Source organism: Carassius auratus, chromosome 5, assembly GCF_003368295.1.
Source record: "Carassius auratus strain Wakin chromosome 5, ASM336829v1, whole genome shotgun sequence".
Classification (NCBI taxonomy): domain Eukaryota; kingdom Metazoa; phylum Chordata; class Actinopteri; order Cypriniformes; family Cyprinidae; genus Carassius; species Carassius auratus.
Genome location: NC_039247.1, coordinates 765,925 through 787,679, shown reverse-complemented (window position 1 = coordinate 787,679; position 21,755 = coordinate 765,925). Strand labels below are relative to the sequence as shown.

Here is a 21,755-nt window from a genome sequence, read left to right as displayed (position 1 = left end):
CTTTTTAACCAGCAGCTGGGATACTATCTAGTGACAACGAGCACAAGCTGTCCATCCCAGTGTGGAAAAAATGGTGCATTTATTTCAGTGAGCCCAATGAGAGTGAGTTAGAATAGCATTACTCCAGAGACCGTCACAGCGCTCGCTGCCTGTCAGACTGGACTGGCCTGGAATAAATCCACAAAGTGCAGAAACAGCAGAGAGAAGGAGGCTAGCGTGTGCATATGTTTTTTAAGACATTAAAAGAGGTTCACCTCTGCCTTCCAATGGTACAATAGCAATGCTGTTAATAATAACGTTCTATCATTTCGAATACCTTAAGAGAACGTTACATTTGAAAGTTCTTTCAATGTTTAATTTTTTTTTATATATTTAAACAGTATTTTTCTTGGTTTTGCGAACTTTAGTGGAACATTAAATTTCATCATTTAAAAACCGTCCTGAAAATGTTGCTTCCTAATGTTTTTTAAATGATGAAACGCTCAGTTTTTTTTTATTTATTAGTAATGTTTCTCCTTGGAAACATTCCATTCTATAATTTTGAAAAAGTTATCAGAATGTTACATTTGAATGCTCTCTCAACAATTAAAACAGCCTTTTAGACATACATACATATACATATATATATATATATATATATATATATATATATATATATAGGACCTTTTTTCTAGGTTTTGCAAACATTAGAGTAACATTCCATTTTATCATTTAGAAAAGACTCTTTCAGAAGGTTTATTTAAAACGATCAAAACATTCCGATTTTTAAACTAAGAATGTTTCTTATTGGTTACTTGGGTAAAGGAACATTCCATTCTATCATTTTGGAAATGATAGAACCTTTGAATGTTCTCTCTTATTTCCTCTTAACATATGAGAACAAATATAACATTTTATGTTAAAGAACAAATTATTCACTGTTAGTTGGGATATAGGTTGAAAATTATATGAAGGTAGAGCTATATGATAATAGTTCAATTATTTTTCGAATAAATACAGTCCCGATTAGTCATTATAGATATATATTTTTAGATTGCATCTGAAATATTGCAAGTAAACACAAATCAAAAGAACGCCAAATTGCATGGCCTCATCTAGTTTTCTAATGTATTATATTTGTCATATAAATAAACATTTACTATCTATATAAAACAATACAATAAGAGGCTTGTTTCACAAACTAAAGCTGTGACATTCCTAAAATCAACTCCAACAACTCCCATATTATGTGTAATGTTTTTTGTTAAGTTGCTAACAATAGAGTCAAGATTCATTTTTTTAATTTATAACAGTTTAGGATTACTTGAAGATGTGTGCATGTGTGCACTGAGTAGAAAAAGTATCAGTTTAAAGGAAGTTTGCATAAAAGCTTGTAGAGACTTGTTATCAATGCAAATTTAAATGAGAAGAAAGAACCCCCCGAAACAATAGATAAATAACCAGTGTGCAAATATTGCAGACAATTATGCATGATTTAACAACAGAAGCAGAAATCATGATTGCGATTTAAAATACAATTTTTTGCATAGCCCTACATAAAGGTAAACGACGGTAAAAATGTCATTTTTGGGTGAACTAACCCTTTAAGCATTCTTTATTTTACATTTTACACACAGCTCAGACTAATAGGTCAAAAATGACTGTTCTGTCGCTGGATCAGAAAAGGATGTGGATGAAGACTGCAGAAACCCCAGAGACTGAACTAGCTCTGCTTCACATGCAAATAAGAGAAAGGAAGGACGGAAGGAATAGAGCAGGATCTGGAAGACTGAAACGATGGACAGGAGAAGACCATCAGTTCTGCTGCATTAGCTGCTTCTGACAGACGGCTGGGATCTGCTGAGCTCTCACTAAGTGACAGTGTGTGCTGCAGGGATTTGCTGGATCACACTCAGACTCAACCACTTTAACTGATTCCACTTGTGCAGCTGAGAGCTAACAACACCCTCGACCCACCGTTTCTCAAGAGAACCTCGAGGGATCTTAAACAGCTGAAGCTACGTTCATTTAGTTCTCTCTATGTTCCGCGGATTTCCTCTCACTCTCAAACATACACTCTTCCAGCATTTTAATTACCCATTATTAACCACCTTGATTTCCCTGGGCGAATGTCAGGAATAAACACTATCCATTTTAGAGTTCATTTCATAATGCATCACTACACTGAAGTTAGCAAACATGCTGCATACATGACAGGCACAATCCTGATTAATATGATCAACAATACAGTAAAATCTGTAATATTGTGAAATATTATTGCAATTTAAAATAACATTTATTGACATTCCAAATGCAAATGTAAAACATGTACATTCAATTTCCATATATAAAATATATTGTCATATTAAGTAAACAAATATACATGAAACATACAGTACATGCAATAGATCAAATACTTATGAAAATATGAATGTTTATGTATGTGTAATACATATCCATCCTAAAACCTGTCAGTGCATGTTATAAGTACAAGTTATATATAAGTAAATATAAAAGATAGATATGCACTTAAAAATGTTATTAGGTTATTAGGTTGATATTATTATTATACATTACTGACACTCTATCCTCCAATTTGATATTGTTAAGAGCTTTGACACAATCTGTATAGTTAAAAGCACTATATAAATAAAGGTGACTTGACGACTTCATGTTGATCCAGTGAGCACTGTTTTCGCGTGTGATGCACGCACGTTTGCGCTTAAATCTGTTCATCAAATAACGTTAATGTATTAACCAGCTTTTATGACCGATGAGCAATGCATTTGTTACAGTATATTTTAATCTTTTATAACAGTAGGTATTAGGTAATAAAAATATAACGGATCATGTTAGCTCTGGTCCAATGAAAAAATATTAACAAATAGAACTTTGGATTTTAATTAGTACATGTATTAGTGAATGTTCGTTTAAATCAACTTTTAACTTTGATTAACAAATGTTTTGTAAGTATTTTTCATTGCTTATTCATGTTAACAAATATCTATTACCATTGACCTAAGTTTTTAGATTAGTTCATTCAGTTCATTTTAAAAGTGTGGTCTAAAAAACACTCACCTCTGTAGAGAAAATCTGCATAAAACTGCAGCAACAGATTCCATTTAATTATTTTGTTTACTAATTTGATACTTGATGCATAAGATTGCACTGATTTCGTTTTTGCTTGAAGTTTAAGTATCTTTTGTTGACATTGTGATTTGATTTTACTTGGAAATACAAAAAGATTGCACTTTTTTTTTTTTACTTGCACTTTATTGGTTTTTGAATGTAATGCAATCTGAGAGGCTTTTGAACAAGTGCACTACCTCAGGACATTTTTGTTAATGTAAAATATATGTTCTAGACTTGTTATATTTAGCTTTAAATAAAAAAATAACCCCTTAATATTTTGCCAGTTTTTTTCTCCGTGGTATCGAAAATGGTATCGAATATCGATATTTTTCTAGGTATCGTATCGAAGTTAGAAATTCTAGTATCGTGACAACACTAATATATGCATATATAAATAGTCTTGACATATACTGTATGGTTGTTTCATATAAATGCCTATTAAAATCATCACATATTCTTAACAAAAGCATATATTAAAATCTTACTATGGGGATTTTCATCTTCATCTACACAGAGATATTACATAAAAGTTACATACATGGCACTGTCACTATATTTGTCATAAATAACATTTCCATATGGGATCCATTACTTTGCACTAAGCTTTATGCATGATGGGCTTATTCATGTATGATGCTGCTTTATAATTGGTTGTCTTAAGTTAAGGTTTCTTAAAGGAAACAATTTTTCTACATGTTATCCTGTGATGCCTCAAAACACTAAGTAAGCAGCTCACTAGGTTTTGAAACGCAGCTGTTGTTGAGGCTCGTGAATACAGTCTGTAAATAAATAATGAAGACAAAAAGTGCCCAGGAGAGCATCAAATGTATCTTTGTGAGACAAACCCAATTCAAAAGCCTCAGGACATGCATAGGAGACTATATAACTACACGAGACCCTCAATACTTCCAGTTAACTGCAGCATCTCTGTTTACAAGCTGTGTTACGCTGTCAATCGTTTGATTTCAGACGCAAGACATCTGCCATTTACTCTGAAGAGCGTGAGAAGCTCAGTCAGGTGAAAGAGAATCAGGTCGATTTCAGAGCCGTGGCCTTTAAAGACGGGTCGATCTCACAGAATGAGGCGAATGAAAGACCCCGACACTGAGTGTGTTTCCCAGGAGGCAGCTGTCCTCCTCCAGATGATTTTAAGCTTTATTGCTTTTCTAAAAGAGAGAGCCAACACACGAGCACAGCACCAGTTTTTCATTTTCTTTTTGAGGGCTCTCTTTAGATTTGGAGAAACAAAAGGAGCTAAGACACAAAACTGGTTCTAGAAGTTTTCCTGAAATAACCTTCTGCGCCATTATCTGAGGATGGAAGAAAGTTGCTCCTGAAGCAGAATAATCCTCCATCCCATTCTCCACAGCTGATGGAGTTATGGAGGAAGAAACGGTTTACTTTTTCCCCTCAGGGCTGTTTCTTCCTACGGCTCAGAGGAGACAAGAATTGGGTGTCAGCGTCGCCTCATGCTTTTTAAAATACCTTGAACGCCTTACAAATGAATCATAAAGTTCAGAAGAAACATGCTTCTAGCACAAATATGATTTTATACCAGTGAAGTCAATATCAGTCAATAATCAGTGTTCGTTTACATTTACATTATTTAAAAAAGTTAAAAAATAATTTAAGACATATATTACTATTGCATTAATACTACACTCAAACAGAAAAAAGTATCTGATAATATTATAATAAAATAATATGAAACAATTAATAGAATTTAAATGCAACAACAATAAATATCATTATATTATTTATTTTTTATTATTTCAGTTATTAAGAATTAATCAAATAAATACATGATTATAAATTATTAATTATTATTGCAATATAACCACAACTACTGTCATAAAAAACAAGTGGTATTATATATTTTATAAATAAATTGCTATTGCAATAATACTATTGCTAAATAAAAATTAAGTATTCAGTAATAATAAACATTTTATAATAATAATAAAACATTTTATTATTTTACATAATAAAAGTAAAATTATAATACTAATATTTAATGATGAAATTTTATTTATTTGCCTTTAAATGCTAAACTTAATTTTACATAACTGTTCTCAAGCTGGAAACATGGAAATCTGTTTAAATATTGACAAATATCCCTGGTGCCTGAATATATGCATACATGACCAGTAGACAATATGCAAACATGCTTCTGAACTCAAACAGTACAGCATTAAGTCCAGCAGCCAAACAGCACTGAAGCTTGTAGAATCTGATTCTAATGCACTATATTTACAATGAAAGCTGAAATAATAACACTGACCTGCTCGAGTCGCACAGTGGGTTCGGTGCTGAAGCACTGTTTTCTGAACTTCAGTTAAAGGAATTACATGTTTTAATGCGCCTTCACTGACATGACACAATGACCCAGTACATCAATTCTACCTACTGAAACACACACACTCACACAATGTGTGACTATATCAGCAGTTTATCAGTGGAAAACCTTAGTAGAGTCTGCTGGTCTAGATGAAGAACACAAAAATTAAGAGAAATTCACTGCTCTGTAAATTAAAGCAATGACTGATAGACCTAAAGACTACAATAACATGGCCCCAAACACACACTGTAATGACTGCATTGCTTTGAACATTATACACAACACAGAGCAACATGCAATGTGCATAATATCACTGCAAAAATATAAATTGACAGTTTATCAAGACCAAATACTTTGTAATTATGCATTTCACGGTTTTAAGAAGGGGTTTCTAGATCTCTTTTTTTTTTTTTTTTTTTTTGCCGTTACTTTCAGTCTCACAGGGTTGAAAAAAAAGGATAATCAATAAGAAACCTGCTTTGTTGTTGTACAGAGAGCCAATAAAATCAGCAGTGCCAAAGAAACTAATATTAGCTCTGCAGGATTGAATCAAAGTGTGTGTGTGTTTGTTGTTGTAAAACTTGCACACACTTAATGTGTGTGAGAAGAGTAAAAGTCCTGAGATCTTGAGAAAAACCGTAAAACAACACTTTCCCTTCGCCGAGAGACTTCTGAGATAATCACATTTACTTCAGGAAGACAGCAGTCACATTATGCATTTTTGGTGATGATAAATATACTTACACTACCATTAAAGACTTTTGGATTGGTTTATGATTTCTTAACGTTTTTGAGAGAAAAAAAATTAAGTCTCTTCTGCTAACCAAGGCTGCATTCATTTGAAAATACAGTAAAAGCTGTAATATTGTGAAATATAATTACGATTTCAAATAACTGTTTTCTATTGTAAACTGTATTGTATTGCTGTGAACAAGGCTGAATTTCAGTCTGCCGTGTCACACGATCCTTCAGAAATCATCAAAAACATTTCTGATTATTATGAAAACAGTTTTGTGGAAATGTGATACATTCAATCTTCCAGGATTCTTTGATGAAAATTTTCAAAAGGATTTAGTGTGTCTTTGCTAATTTAATTGATCGATTTATTTAAAGAATACTGCTAAAAAATAAATCAATAAATCAATTCAAAATGCAAGGATCTGCAAAGGTGACATCTGCACTGAAATGAATCTCTTATGTGACTTATTGAAACACGGTTTGGCACAAGAAAACTCTTCACAATTTTCACAAGTATATTTTTCATAGGCTGGCATAGAAAACATAAAGTTTCACATTCATTTGCATGGAAGCCTGTTTGTGCCATAGAATAAAAAAAAATAAAAAATAAAAGGTAATTGTGACTTTTTAATCAAACAATTCTGACCTTTCTTCTAGTGCTAGTTGAATCCAGTGCTGAGTTTTTTCTCTTAATTTTGAGATAAAGTCATAATTCTGTCATAATTCTTCTTTTATCATGTGGGATGTAAAACAAGATTCCATACATTCATGCTCAACATGTAGCTCGCTGAAATAATCCCATTGAGAACAGGTTTTCATTGATAACGTACTGTTTTAACCTTGTGAAGACAGACCTACAACATGCTAACTGCACCGCAATCCATTGTGAGTTGTGTGCATCTTCACCAATGCACACAGAGCGGCTCCAAATCAGTCATTTACGAGCTTTATTCAACTTAGTAGCCAACAAATCAGCTCACTAGATTTTATTTGAGCAAGTCAGACTACAGACGGGATATAAAGCATCTTCTGTAACTCACATAACTATGATTTATCTAGACACACACAGACACACACACACACAACCGAGTCATTTTTTCAAAGCGAACGCAGAAAGTGATTTCTCTGGAGAATGAGGGTTATGGTTTCGGCTGCCTCTTCAACATAACGAGCCCGACCACATTCATCCTCACAGGCCAGATGTCCTTTCTACCTCTCTCTCTCTCACACACACACACACACACACACACCGATCTGGGTCATATCATCCATTAGCATACTTTGAAGAACAAACATTTTGTAAACAAGAGCTGTGGTGGGAGCAAAAGAGAGAGAGAATGATGAATAAAGGCAAAAAGCAGACGCAAAGAGAGTATTTTGATGTATTTAGACATGCATCTTCACTGGAAGAAGACCTGACTCAAACACACAACACTATTGCATTGGAAAAGTCTACATTTCACAGCACTTTGTGTCTCCGTTCCAAAACCCTAGTGAGAAGTTGGCGTTTGTATATGTAGTAATATCACTATTTTGGCCAATTTAGCTAGTTGCATTGCATTCTAAGATTATCTTATTTGTGAAATGTTGCATGCAATGTTGCATTAGAGCTTAAAGTCGAAAGGCAGAATATTTCTACCAACTATTCTGCTTGAAACAGGCTTCAAGACAAGTCCAAAAATGGCATCTAGGTAGGCAGCTCTCCCCGTTTGGAACGGAGCCCGTGGACGTGTTGTGCAGGTTTACTGATAATTGAAAATTACGCTTGATTGACTCCATGTTCAGGGGCATAAAACGCATGCCGGTATATATTTCCAATCTTAAGATTTGACCGTGTAAAGTCAAGTGATATAAAACAGCTAAACACACAAATCTCAGGCGAGTTAGACAGATGAATAGAGAGAGAAGATGGAGACGGAAATCAATGAGCGAGGAGAAAACGGCAGGAGCAAAAGCTATCTGAAAGAAAACAGAGGAGGAAATGAGTCGTCTTTTCTGTTTCTACTCCCACAGCTGTATTTTTACTGCGTGTTTAATAGAATATTGAACTATTTTACCACATATGTGGGTGAGAGATGTGAGAGAAAGAGCAGAGAGAGACGGTAAATTAACACAGAATACTGCATACTATTTCTAACAAATAGAGAAAGTGTTATTGTTAACTGCATCTATTAAAAACATTTTGATAATGGAAGTAAAGCTTAAATTAACTGTTAACTATTAGAAATGCCACTAATGAAAAGAGAAAGAAAGAAAGAAAGAAAAGTAGTAAAATTGCTAAAATGAAAAAAAACTGAAATATTAAAAAATATACAGTATATAGAAATATTTAATGATGTGCTAAAACTAAAGTAAAAATTACACAAACTATATTTAGATATTTAAGGGGAAAAAATGACAAAACTTAAACTAAAAATAAAATAAAAATTGACATTTGTTTTCATTTTCATTGCTTGATTATTTTCATTCTTTTAATTACTTGTAATAATATAAAATAAAATTAGTTGAAGAACTAAAATTTCTAAAACTAAAACTGAAATGAAATAAATTAAGGATAAAATAAATAAAAATATTGAAAAACAGAAACATTTAACTTGAGTAGGTATTTAAAACAAAAACGAATGAAAATGATAAGTGCACATGAGAAAGTTAGTAAAACTTGAGCTAAAATTAAAATGAAATGAACATGAAAACATTATAAAAACTTTAGTTGCTCAACATTTTGTGTAGTTCCTGTTGAATAACTAAATCTAAACAAACTAAAGCTTAATAAAACACTCTATAGGCATATGACTAAATTACTAATTTCATACTTATAATAAAATAATAAAATAGACAAAAACAACATTTCGAACACTTTAAAAAATAAAACAGAAAATATAAAAATAACATCTAATTCAAACACAAACTATGTTAGTATCTCAATGATAGCAGAACAGCACTGAAGTCCATCATCTCAGAAATAACCCATCGAGAGAGAGGAAGAGCAGAAAATGATGAAGACCAAAGTAGAACAGCAACAGTTATAGCTCAATATAGCAGCTCTCTAATGTAGTCTCTGCTAATGAAACATTCATGAATTCACATGTTCATTTCATAAGAATAAGAGAGGAGGAACATGCTAATCAGGTTTGGTGGTGGGAGCTAATGCATGATGCTGCGCTGCGATTGGTCGGATTATATGTGCAGTCTCCGCCCACACCACCATTAAGATCTGGATTTAGAGCAGAAACCTGGTAATTATCTTCATCAGCTCTTCACAGACTCTTCAGGGTGGATTTCACATCAGGTGGGAAGATAATTAGTGCTGTTTGCCAAGTCAACCATCACTAGTAACACTGTTTATATTCAATTCTGTGCTACTAAAAATAAAGGATTTCTACATCTTATTTGCACAATCTTTACCTGGTGGATGATGAAATAAGCAAGAAACATTAATAAAAATATAGAACAGCCATAGCAACCATTCAGGTGTATACTGATTTTTTTATGTTTTTAAAAGAAATATCTTCTGCTCACCAAGACTGCATTTATTTGATAAAAAATACAGTAAAAACTGTAAAAAAATGTGACATATTATTACAATTTCAAGTAACTGTTTTCCTTTGCAATTTATTTTAAACTGTAATTTATTTCTGTGATCTGCAGCTGTATTTTCAGCATCATCCCTCCAGTCTTCAGTGTCACATAATCTTTATATTAATATAAAAATATACTGGTCAAAGCTTGTCTTTTAAGCAGGGAAGTCAGATCCTTGATTAGGAAGCTTTAGGAGGACATAAATCAGAAATAATCTCCGGCGTAAGACGCAAATCTATGTTAGCCCTATAAAGCCTTTTTAATTGCTAAACTAAATTAATTAACTTCCAGACAAAAAATTTCCTGATAATTAACTCATCCCCATGTCATCCAAGAAGTTCATATCTTTCTGTCTTCAGTCGCAAACAAAGTAAGGTTTCTGAGGAAAACATCCCAGGATTTTTCTCCATATAATGGACTTCAATGGGGACCAATGGGCTGAAGGTGCAAACTGCAGTTTTAAAGGGGTCTACATGAAAATGATCTGTCATTTTCTTAAATTATTAATGCATTTGTAAAAGTAGTGTGCAAAAGGTTGTATTTCAGTAGTTCCCAAGACAATACTTTTTAACTCTTTCATATATTTATTCAAATTATTTGTAATAGTTTTTAACAAGACTGGCTAGTATGTAGTCACATATTGCTAGAGTCTCTATCAGTCTAATTCACAGTTTGGTTTCCTGGGATTTGATCTGAGAGCCGTCTGTTTGAGTATCACTTGCTGCGCAGCATCCTTTGGGATTTCTCGACTGTGCTGATCCAGATCACCAGGAAAAGGAAAGTCAAACTGTGCTACTGGGACACAGCTTCTCGCCTTTCCATCGAGCGTGGAGCAGCAATGGCTTTCCTCCATTAATAACCATCCGACCTACATACTGCAGGAGGAACCACTCAAAACTGACCGCAGATCAGCATAAACACCAGCCACATGCCTCCACATGTCTGACGACTTCGTGGTGCCCACAAAAACATAACTCCATAGTAACTGTCCAGAAATCATTTGCAACTGTTTTACACCTATATAGCAACCACCCAGAAAACCGCAGCAAATTCATACTGAACACTGCTTCATATTTTTGTGGAAAGGATGATATATTTTCAGGATTTTTGTTGAACAAAACATTCAAAAGAGCAGCATTTTTTCGGAATATAATTTTTTTGTTACATTATATCATGTTTGATCAATTTAATGCATCCGTGCAGTATAAAAGTACAAATCTTACTGACCCAACATTTTTGAACACTATGTACTTATATAAAAGGGTTGCCAGATTGAGGACATGCAACAGGAACAAGTGAAATTGATAATGAAGACTTACACACTGTAAGCTGATGTTTTGATTTATCTGCATATTAATATGACTCTGGTCAGAGCTCTTTAGATAGATGCTGAGGTTTTTTAGGTTGTGAAGTATTTGCGGTCTCTGACCCAGATACATTTGGTTTTTTTTCCGGCAACAGGCAACCTGAGGTGTCACAATGCTATTGGGTAAATTCAGGGGCAGTTTCTTCACTAGGGTCAGAGGGCCATGCACCACCAAAGTGTGAAAGAGAGGGATTTTATTTTTTTCAACCACAGCTGGCACTGTTTGTTCTGCCTTTTGATACATCACTAAGAATGTTTTTTTTTACTTATGATGTATTCTAATTTGTTGTGATCGTGAATTAGTGGGTTTTTGTTAAATGTGAGCCAAAATCATCACAATTAAAAGAACCAAAGAATTTAACTACTTCAGTCTGTGTGCATTGGATGTATTTAATACTTGAGTTTCACAATTTGAGTTGAATTACTTAAATGAACTTTTCCACAACTATGGGAGGGCTAGCACTAACACTTCAGTATGGTCGCATGTCTGGCAAGTGTTTTATAATGGACACTCTTAATACCTTTCCTTTTGTTATGCTGGGATTAATTGTACCAGGATATAAAATTGCTATACGTATTTGTTGGATGTGTTGCATACCACACATTTTCCACCAGCTGCCACTGGGTAAATTGGCATCATCAGACCAAAACAAAAACCGACGTTGTGACACAGACCTCACATTTCAATGCAACTATTTGTGGCACTGACAGAGAAACAAGTATGTGAACTGAGCACGTGTACTAAATATCTGCAAATATATATCATATTTTTTATGGTTTAGTACAGTTAAACATTTACATACAGCATCTCTAATCTATCAGATTATTGTCTGTCATTTTGCGTTGTCTAAAGTAACTCATCTTAATACATTTTTTTTATTTTTCTTCCCTAGCAAAACTCTCAGGCTGGTTTCCAGATCAGATGTGTTGGTCTCCGGTGAGGAACACACAGCAATAGTAGGAAGTTTTATGAAGACAGAAAGAGCAGCAGGCATGAAATTTCCCTTGATATTTCACAACTGGATCTCAGCAGCTCTTTCTCACACACACGTTAATTGATGCAGGTGGGAGCATGCTTGGTGCAATGAATTGTGAGCTAAGGTTTGGCCTGCAGTGTTGGGGAGTAACTAACTATCAGCAGTGATAGTTTTTTAATGTTCTGAATTAAAGTATTTTTAGATTTTTTTTTTCAGTTGCATTTATTTGATCAAAAATACAGTAAAATCAATATTTTGAAATGTTAATATATTCTGATTTGCTACTCAAGAACCATCATTATCATCATCTAATGTTAAAAACTGCTTAATACTTCCGTGATACGTTTTTTTTTTTTTTTCAGGACTTTTTGATGCATTTATTTGAACTATAAATCTTGTGTAACATTATTAATATGTCTTTACTGTCACCTTTAATGCATCCCACTTTTATGCATCCTTGCTGAATAAAACTTTTCTAGTTTAAAAATATATTTTTCTTTAGATTTTTTGCATGTTTCTTCTTGCATTTCGAAAGTATCGTACTAAAATGGCTGTTCTGTTTGGATCCTATTATTGAGAAATTTCTAACACTAACACTAAATGCCTTCTTCTTTCTTCTCACTTACAGTATCTGTGGAAAACAACACACAACATCCATCACGTACAAATGATTTAGCACTCCCACAACATGCTAGACACAAGGGCGTGCGTATGCATAATTACACATTATGCATAATCTCAGCTGTGAGTGTATTGTGACAGATATCAGAGGCTGTGAGAGCGGGACAGCGAGGTTATGTTATTCACCAGCCGCAAGCGTAGCTCACATGAAGTCATCTCTATTTGCAGCGAAAGGTCAGACAGTCCTTCTCTCCACCCTGAGGCATATGGACGCAAAATTCGCTCTCTGTGTTCGTTTCTGCCAGCTGTTGACCTCTCTTTCTGTCTCTCCATATGGATGGATGATCATCACATAGTCAGTATTCTGGCAGGTTCCTCTCAGATAATTATATCGTCACAACCTTCACAGCTCCTGCTCGACTGCTTTTGCTTTCTACAATACAAGTACTTTCATGCAAACCAATGGACAATTTACACAATATGACATATTTTCTAGTGAAACAGAATAATGAAAGGAAAAAATTTTGGTTTTTACACATATGTCTGTTAGCTTTGAGGAAATCAATATCCTAGTTTATTCAATAACTTTTTTTAAATGCACTTTATAAGCAGCCAATTATATATATAGCCAACTGAAATTCCGTGTCATAACTTGACAGTGAAGAAATATTGGTAAACATTGGTAAATATTTGTGAGGAGGTATGGTTCAAAACTGGTCAGAAGTCATGTAAAAAATCAACTGAAAGGTTTTGCTCCTAAAGGACCATCTGCAAGTTTCTGAGAGAAAACGACTTTCGCTATGTCAAGATAACGAGAAAATTAAGTTGCTATAACGAGAAAACCACTTTCGTTATGTAGAGATAACAAGAAAATTAAGTTGTTATAATGAGAAAATGACTCTCGTTATGTCAATATAACGAGAAAGTTATGTCGTTATAACGAGAAAACGACTTTCGTTATGTCGAGATAACGAGAAAATGAAGTCGTTATAACGAGAAAACGACTTTCGTTATGTCAAGATAACAAGAAAAATTAAGTCGTTATAACTAGAAAATGGCTTTTCGTTATGTCGAGATAACGAGAAAATGAAGTAGTTATAACGAGAAAATGACTTTCGTTATGTCAAGATAACGAGAAAATTAAGTCGTTTTAATGAGAAAACGACTTTTGTTATGTCAAGATAACGAGAAAATTAAGCCGTTTTAACAAGAAAACGACTTTCGTTATGTCAATATATAACGATTAAATGAAGTCGTTATAACGAGAAAACGACTTTCTTTATGCCAAGATAACGAGAAAATTAAGTCGTTTCAACAAGAAAACGACTTTCGTTATGTCGAGATAACGATCAAATTAAGTCGTTATAACGAGAAATCAAGAAGGAAAAAAATTACAATGCATCGCTGCTTAGAACTTCCGTAGGTCTCAGTGTCAATGGGATCATCTGTTTGTTATCGAGCACTAGTAAGTGCCCTCGTCTCTGCCTTCATCTAATACTCAGAAATACCCGACCAAGGCCATTTCTGTTGAAGAGTGCTCAATTGCTCTATACATCAAGATTCTTTTTTTCTTTCATTTGTGCTGATCCTATGTTTCCGAACATAGTAATAATTCTAAGATCCATTCTATGAAGGGCACTTGGATTTCTCTGAAAGGTGTCATTAACTTCAATTATGGAACATGAGTAAACCTTCTGACATTACACATACGATAATATTCAAAATATGTAATTTCACGTCTCTATATGCGAGATCGAACTGTGCTGATATGCAGCATCTATTTATAACGAATGTAAAAAAAGGTACATGCCGACTGACACCAAGTATAAATAGCATCTTTTTTACAGTAAGCACAAATAGTGACAGATACTATTAATGTAAAAAGTGTAATGTAAGCAGACATAATACACTATTTATACCAAATCTGAGCAATGGTGGGTGGAGTTACTGTAAGCAGATTTGCCAACAAGACTATGTAAACATAACTCCGTGTAAACAAACACTGTATTAGAATAAACATATAAGCGAGTGTGAAGAGTGTGTATTTATCTGTCTGTCTGTGCTGCTCTAGGCAAGTTTGTTCATTTCCTTGTCTTCCTTCTATAACTATTCAGCAACAGAATGAATTATAAATGGCCCCGTTCTTTTATAGCCAGATATAATGAGCAGGTCATGTGATCTGAGCGTCTAATTAGAAGCAGGACTGGCGTCTACAGTGATGCTTGTTACATTACAGATGGCTTCTGTAGAGTACCATCTGTGAGGGAAATGTTGCACCTTTGAGTGTGTGTGTGAATAACTTATGAAAAAGCAGAATTATCTCCGGAGAGAGGGGAGGAAAGTTCAGTGCCACTGTAAGAGCTGTCTTGAGCTGTCAGTCAAAGTGTGTCTCTCACACACACACACACACACACACACGGACACACAGAGAGAGAGAGAGTCAGTGTGTGTTCAGTCACAGCAGTGTGAAGAGAAAAACTGCACTGCAGTGGCCCACGTACAATGAAAACTTCAAGAACAAGTAAAAGGTTCAATACCAGTTAAGCTCAATTGTCAGCTTTTGTGGCAAGTGTTGATTGCAACAACAACAACAATTGCTAAAATTAACTATTTTTTAATAAAACAAAGAAGAAGGTTATGGTGATACATGTCGGCATGCTGCCCACGAGGGCATCGTCACAGACATACAAGGTTTTAAAAGTATATCTTCAATAAAAAAAATTGAAAAAATTAAATTGAAATAAAAAAATATCTAAAACAAAATCTAGCCTCACTTCATTTAAAAATCTTTTAATAAAAATCAACCGAAAAGTGAATCCTAGGAGTTAAAAATCCTTTCATAAAAGCACTTCTACTGTTAAAAGATGTGCTTTATTTGAGCTGTAAAGTTATTAAATCATAATTTTTATAGTCATTTTAAGTTTTAAGGATTAACAGCAACCTAACCGTATACATAATAAAAGGTAAGCGATTTCTACCACCACAAAATCATGCTAACATACATTCACTGCAAAAAAATAAATATTAATAATAATAAAAGAAAAAAAAATAATAATTTCTTACTCAGTATATTTGTCTTATTTTCTAGTCTAAATGTTCTTAAATTAATACAAGATACAGGAAAATGACTACAAAAATGGATCATAATTAATTAAGCTTTTGCTTAAAACCAGGGGAAAAATCTGTCAGAAAAATTATTTTCATTTCTCTTAAACTTGAGTTCAGTTTTATTTAATTTTTTTATTCCCGTTTTAAGCATAAACTCACAAATTTTTTATAAAATTTTCAGAAACTGTCGTTGAATTAACAGATTTAAAAAAATAACTGGAAAACAAGACAACAATGACAAATGTATTTTCTTACTATGAGTATTTTACATTTTAAAGAAGTATTGTATTGATTATTTAATAAATGGGGGACAAGTGGAAATAAATTAAAGTTATTACACAAATCCTGTTGTTTTAGCTTAACTTTGAAGATGGATAAGACTGAGAGCCGGGGTGCAGCAGACACTGCGGAGATGTTTGAGGTCCACAACGCCTCTTATTGAACCTGGAAACCTGATTCACTCCAGACCACCTGATCTGTGTGTGTGTGTGTGTGTGTGTGTGTGTGTACTCCTGAGCTCCTGAGACAGACACACTACTCCATTATTCAGAGGAAGAGACTGCAGCTGGCTTCGATATCTCTACTGTTTCTCCCAGAGAGCAGTGGAGAGCAGACTGAGGTTTGCTGGTGAAAGACCCCAGTAATGTCACACACATCTCCTGAAGAGTTTCAGAAGAGATCTCTACATTGTCTCTATCTGTGCTCCTCACATTTGCCAAGATACTACTACTGCAATAATGGACTTCTTATTTAGCATTTTCATCTTGTTTTCTGGTACAAATATCTAAGCATTCTTAAATCAAGATACATTTATTCAGCTTTGTTTTCAAAAAAATAAATAAATAAATAAAAATGAAGTGATTCAGGAAAAAACAAAATCTGGGTTCCCCTTTGAAATGAATGTATTTTTATGACTCCACTGATAGATATTTGTTCTAGTTTTAAGACTTAATATCTTAAGTAATTTTGCATCTCATGCAAATGTATCTTGATTTAAGAATATTTAGATATTTGTACTGGAAAACAAGACAAAAATACAGTGAAAATCAAAAGTCATTATTTAAAATATTTTATAAAGTCTGCATTACCTACCAAAACTGACTAATTTTTATTTGATTACTTTTGCCTATGCAATAACGTGCACTGATGATTCATGCACAGCGAGACCGGGGCGTGCATTAAGAATGTAAAAAGGTCTGTTTTGATGTTACATTGACTTTAATGTTGCAGATGCTTCAAAGAGAGACATTAAAGCAAACGTGAAGCCAAAAGAAGCAGAAGAAAGAAACGCTGGGAAGGAAGATCATGAGATATGCAAACACACAGAAATGTCTATGGCAGGTGTTCTCTGTCATCCCTGTGGACAAATGCATGAGCAGCAAAGCTTCAAACAGACGGCCTCCATCTCCCCCCATCTCTTCAATAATGCCCTTTCATCTGCTCTCTACATCCAGAGCAGACCAAAGCAATCCAGCACAGAGACACAGCAAAAACAGTGATGAACAAAAGAGGTCTGAGAGATTGTCAGGATATGGTTTTGTTTGGTTAACTATGGTTAGCTATGAATGAATGAATGCAATTGTGAAAGTGAATAAACATTTCATGCTGTCAGAACAGATACTGCTTCACAAATTAACTTTGTCTTATCATCATTTAGTCGTGTCCTTCCAAGACCGTATGAATTTATTTCTTTGAGGTTATTTCTTGTGCTAATTGCCATATAATTGCAAAATAAAAAGAGAATTATAACTGTAAACCTGCAAAAAAAAAAAAAAAAAAAACTAAAGACCTAAAGCTGTCTTTTACAAACTCATATGTCAGAAATTGTAATGACTATTTCCTTAAATCTTCCCCATCCACTGTAAAACATGTCAGTGAAGTCTAACATAATCAAATGTCTGGCATAAAGTCTCGTTCATTGAATAAAGGCTTATAATGAATAATTAAAGCATTGTATGACTAAAGAAGACTTGGAATATAATGCATGATATGAACAGTTTTTATGATGCATTCATGGTGCTAATTTGTCCTTTTGAAGCCCCAGTATTACCATTATGAAAAACAAGGAAGGAAATTATGATTTTAGTTTTTAATTTCTTTTTTCGGGTCCAAACAGCTGCTAAAAACATAACAATAATCCAAACCAGTCCAGTCCATCAGTTAATGTCTTGAGAAGACAAAAGCTGTGTGTTTGTAAGAAACAAATCTATCATTACATATTTTTTTTTTTTACTCTAAATCATTGATTCTGGACAAAATATGAGTCTATAATTCATCATAATGAGGATTAAGTAAATTTTCAGTTTTTTTCTGTGGCATCAAATCTATTAAACCAGATGAAGCAACCACAGCTATATATTTAGCCTTTTTGATATGAATTATGTATTTAAGTGAAATATCCTTATTTTTGGACACAGATTGCAAAAAAAAAAAAGGTCTTCATGCATTCCTTCCTAGATGCTTATAGACTGATGCTGCCGTGTCATTCTACAAATAAATATACAAGAATAGACCGGAAATAAAAGAGACCGAAGCCTGCTGAGAGTCAAATTCCCATTTAGTATTAAACACACTCCAGTGTGTGGTTAGAGGACAGACATACGCTGGAAAACACACACACAAACGCATGCTAACCAGCCCCCCGAGGATCCGTGTGCCCTTCAGGGGAACCGCGGAGGGGAGAATTAGGAGGAGACACGTTTGATAAAATGGAGGCTGAGAGAAAAGAGGAAAATGGGGTGAGAGAGAAACTGAGTTGACTTCCAGACACCCGGATTGAAACACAGCACGGGTGATTGCATTTGTTTCCACTGACATTCACATAAAAAGTGCACATTTTTGTACTTAATCTTAATGGCAGTTGTAAGAGTCCATTTGAAAAAGATTGGAAAAAGCAATTTGAAATGGTTTCACTTTTATTTATTATTATCATTTTGAATGCACAGTACAAACAGTTGCTTTTAAAAGGCCATCAATGGAGATTTGCCTGCAAAATGATTTAGTTACAGTATTTTCTAAAATATCAATGCATCTGTAACATATATTTAAAAAAACTGTACTTTTTATAAATATGCTTTAGAGACATACAAATGTGTACAAAATATTTGTTGCAATCAGTGCAATTTAGAAATCAGTTTTATGTTTGAATAAAATGGGTTGCATTTTGGAAGCTGTCAATATGTGGAGACTTAGTGTTAATAATACCTATGAATATTAATGAGATCGCATCAGGAGTCAGGACGCTCACAGCCAATCAAAGGTCTCTGCTCTCCAAATATTTTCTGAAGTGCAAAATGATTTAGATTTAGATTTTAAAATACTGCTGCAAAAATACTTTGGGCAATTTTCATGAACAGCAAAGTCAATCATGGTGCCATCAAATTATGTCAAAGTATAGGTGTGCTGTTACGTACATCATTAAATGATCAGATTTACCATTTTCACCTGTACTCTCAGGTAAAAGGTAAAAAAGCTGCTCCCGAGATGACATCCTTTGAAAAGCTACACCTTTGTACCTTCTTTTTTTTTTTTTACCACTGAAGATTGCATTTTAAGTACCTTAAATGTTTATATTTGTAGCTAAAGTGCAATATAAATGGCACATATTAGTTCCTTTTGAAAAAGTACTGTTCAAGTGATAATTTTACCTTTATTTCTGAGAGTGCAGGAAAATAAAATAGATGGGGAAAAAAATCTATTTTTACTTAGACCAATAAGAAACCATCTAGAAACCAAACCCTAGCAACACCCGGCAACCAGAATACTGTCACAAGCACTTAGTAAGACCCTAACAAACACTCAAAACAGCTTAGGATTGCACCGTTGAGTTTTGCACAAGAAAGCACCGCTCATATTTTAAATGAGCCTCTCAATGTTTACACACAAAACGGATCGGAATGAAATTTCTGTCCCACAAAACAGCAGCCAAAAAACAACCTAAGCAAACACTGTACATCTTTAAAATCTCCCTGTTTGAACATCGTATATTTCTCCACCAAAATAGTAACGTTTTAGACTGTGTACTATCTTTACTCACACACAATGGAGTACTGATTCATAAAAGCCTCATTCCAGCACACATACAGTAGATAAAATGTTTAGCATCTTAACAGTGTTTACTGGGTCCAGACACAATGCTTTATTAAGCTTTAAAAAACTTAAAACCATCAGAGAGCAGCAGCTCTGCAGGATGCATGTCATTGCTACAGCATCTGAATAAAACTAAACATTCAGTGAGAAGAAATTACCTTTATACCACTTTATCTTGACACATCTATTCACTAAACCTTCTCAGCCTTCATGCTGAATAAATCTACATTGCTAGGGATATGCAGACTAAAACGGCACCCTGGGAAATTGCTGACAACCAGCTGTGGATAACTAACTCCCCTTTGTTAAGTGGGTGCATTCGTCTCTTTCTGAACAGCCAGCAGCCAGTGACCCTCAATAAAGAAACGGTAGTGTGTTTCAGAGACAGAGACCCACACTAAAACACTGATAAACCTCATCTCTGCAGTTTTACCATTCAAAAGTAAAAGCAAAATAAAAAAACGATTTTAGTTGTCAAGAATAAGAACAATAATGTATAAATAAGAGAAGCACCACAATGTAATTATGTATTCAGAATGATACACATAGTTTATTACAATTTATTTGGTACAAACTTATTATAAACACTGCAAAATTAGTAAACGCACATTAATAAAATAACTCGAATAACTTTATTAATATTTGATATATTATAACGTTGAGAAGACATTCTTATAACATTCTCTAAACATCCTGATGACGATGATGCTTGATGAACATTCTAAGAAATTTAAATATCGTTCTAATGACGTCAAGAAACGTTTTCAGAATATTAAGAATACACGTTTAAATACCGTTCTATTTGGGGTGATGATAAAGTTAGCAGAACGTTGTTAGAAACTATTTTACAACCTTTAAAAAACGCTGCAATAACTTTTATTTGCAATAAATATGCAAGCTGGGAATGAACAAATATGATCTGATTTTATTTTTGATCAAAATCTCGAGCAACTCGGTACCATTTAAATCAATAAATGCAAACAGTTCTACATTCAAACTGAGATTCCTCGCCGTTAATTCTTACCGAAAACAGCGATTTGTCAGACGCTCGCGCTTTAAACACGGAAAATATTCTGAGTAAACGTAAGTACACAAGCGCATAAACACAGTGTAAAGAACAAAAGAATCAGCGTGTTGAAAATAATCGCGTTTAATCACATTAAGAGCTTGTAGCGCTGCTGCTTCAGTGTGGTGTGTTTGATGTTCACACATATTGTTTCAAAGCTATTGTTGCATGTATTTGACGGGAAGCGGTGAATAAACTTACCTGTGGTAGATGAGGCCGGCTGAAGCTGTTCTGATGCGGTCTGCTATGTTTTTGTCGGAGGATCGGGAGCTGTCCTCCTCTCGCGGTGCTGAACGTTCAGTACTGGACAGCGACACCGCAGCGGCGCAGAAGCCGAGAACGGGACGACTCGAGCTGGGTCGAGTCAGACACAGCGCCCCCAGCGGTATGGAGGAGCAACCGCGGCGCACCGCAATACTGACTCATTTCAAAACGAGTAATACGAAGTAAATAAAGTAAATAAATAAATAAACCCCGGTATGAAAAAAACAAAAACGCCTAATTAGGTAATAATAAAAACAGTAATTAAACGGTATTCATAGAAATAAAAGCGTCAATGCACTAGCGACACCTGGTGATGTAGTTTCTGCATCGTGAAAAAAAATCAGAATTTATAAAATGGTTCTTTTTATCAATGTTTGTTGCTGTTTAATCATAGGACTTTCATAAAGTGATAATTACGTATTATTTGTTTATTAAAATATTACTTAATGAAAACTTTTGAACTGTATTTTTCCATGATAATTTTTTGCAACATTTATA

At 34.1% G+C, this 21,755-nt stretch overlaps 1 protein-coding gene across 1 annotated transcript in view; it reads right to left on the bottom strand.

Annotated features, from left to right (window-relative positions):
• Positions 1–21,741, bottom strand: part of LOC113086882 (serine/arginine repetitive matrix protein 3-like) — a 48,970-nt gene extending 27,229 nt beyond the window's left edge. The window contains exon 1 of the mRNA XM_026255526.1: positions 21,195–21,741. The gene's annotated coding sequence lies outside the window, so the exon portion shown is untranslated. The remainder of the gene's footprint in view (positions 1–21,194) is intronic.
• Positions 21,742–21,755: the final 14 nt, after the last annotated feature.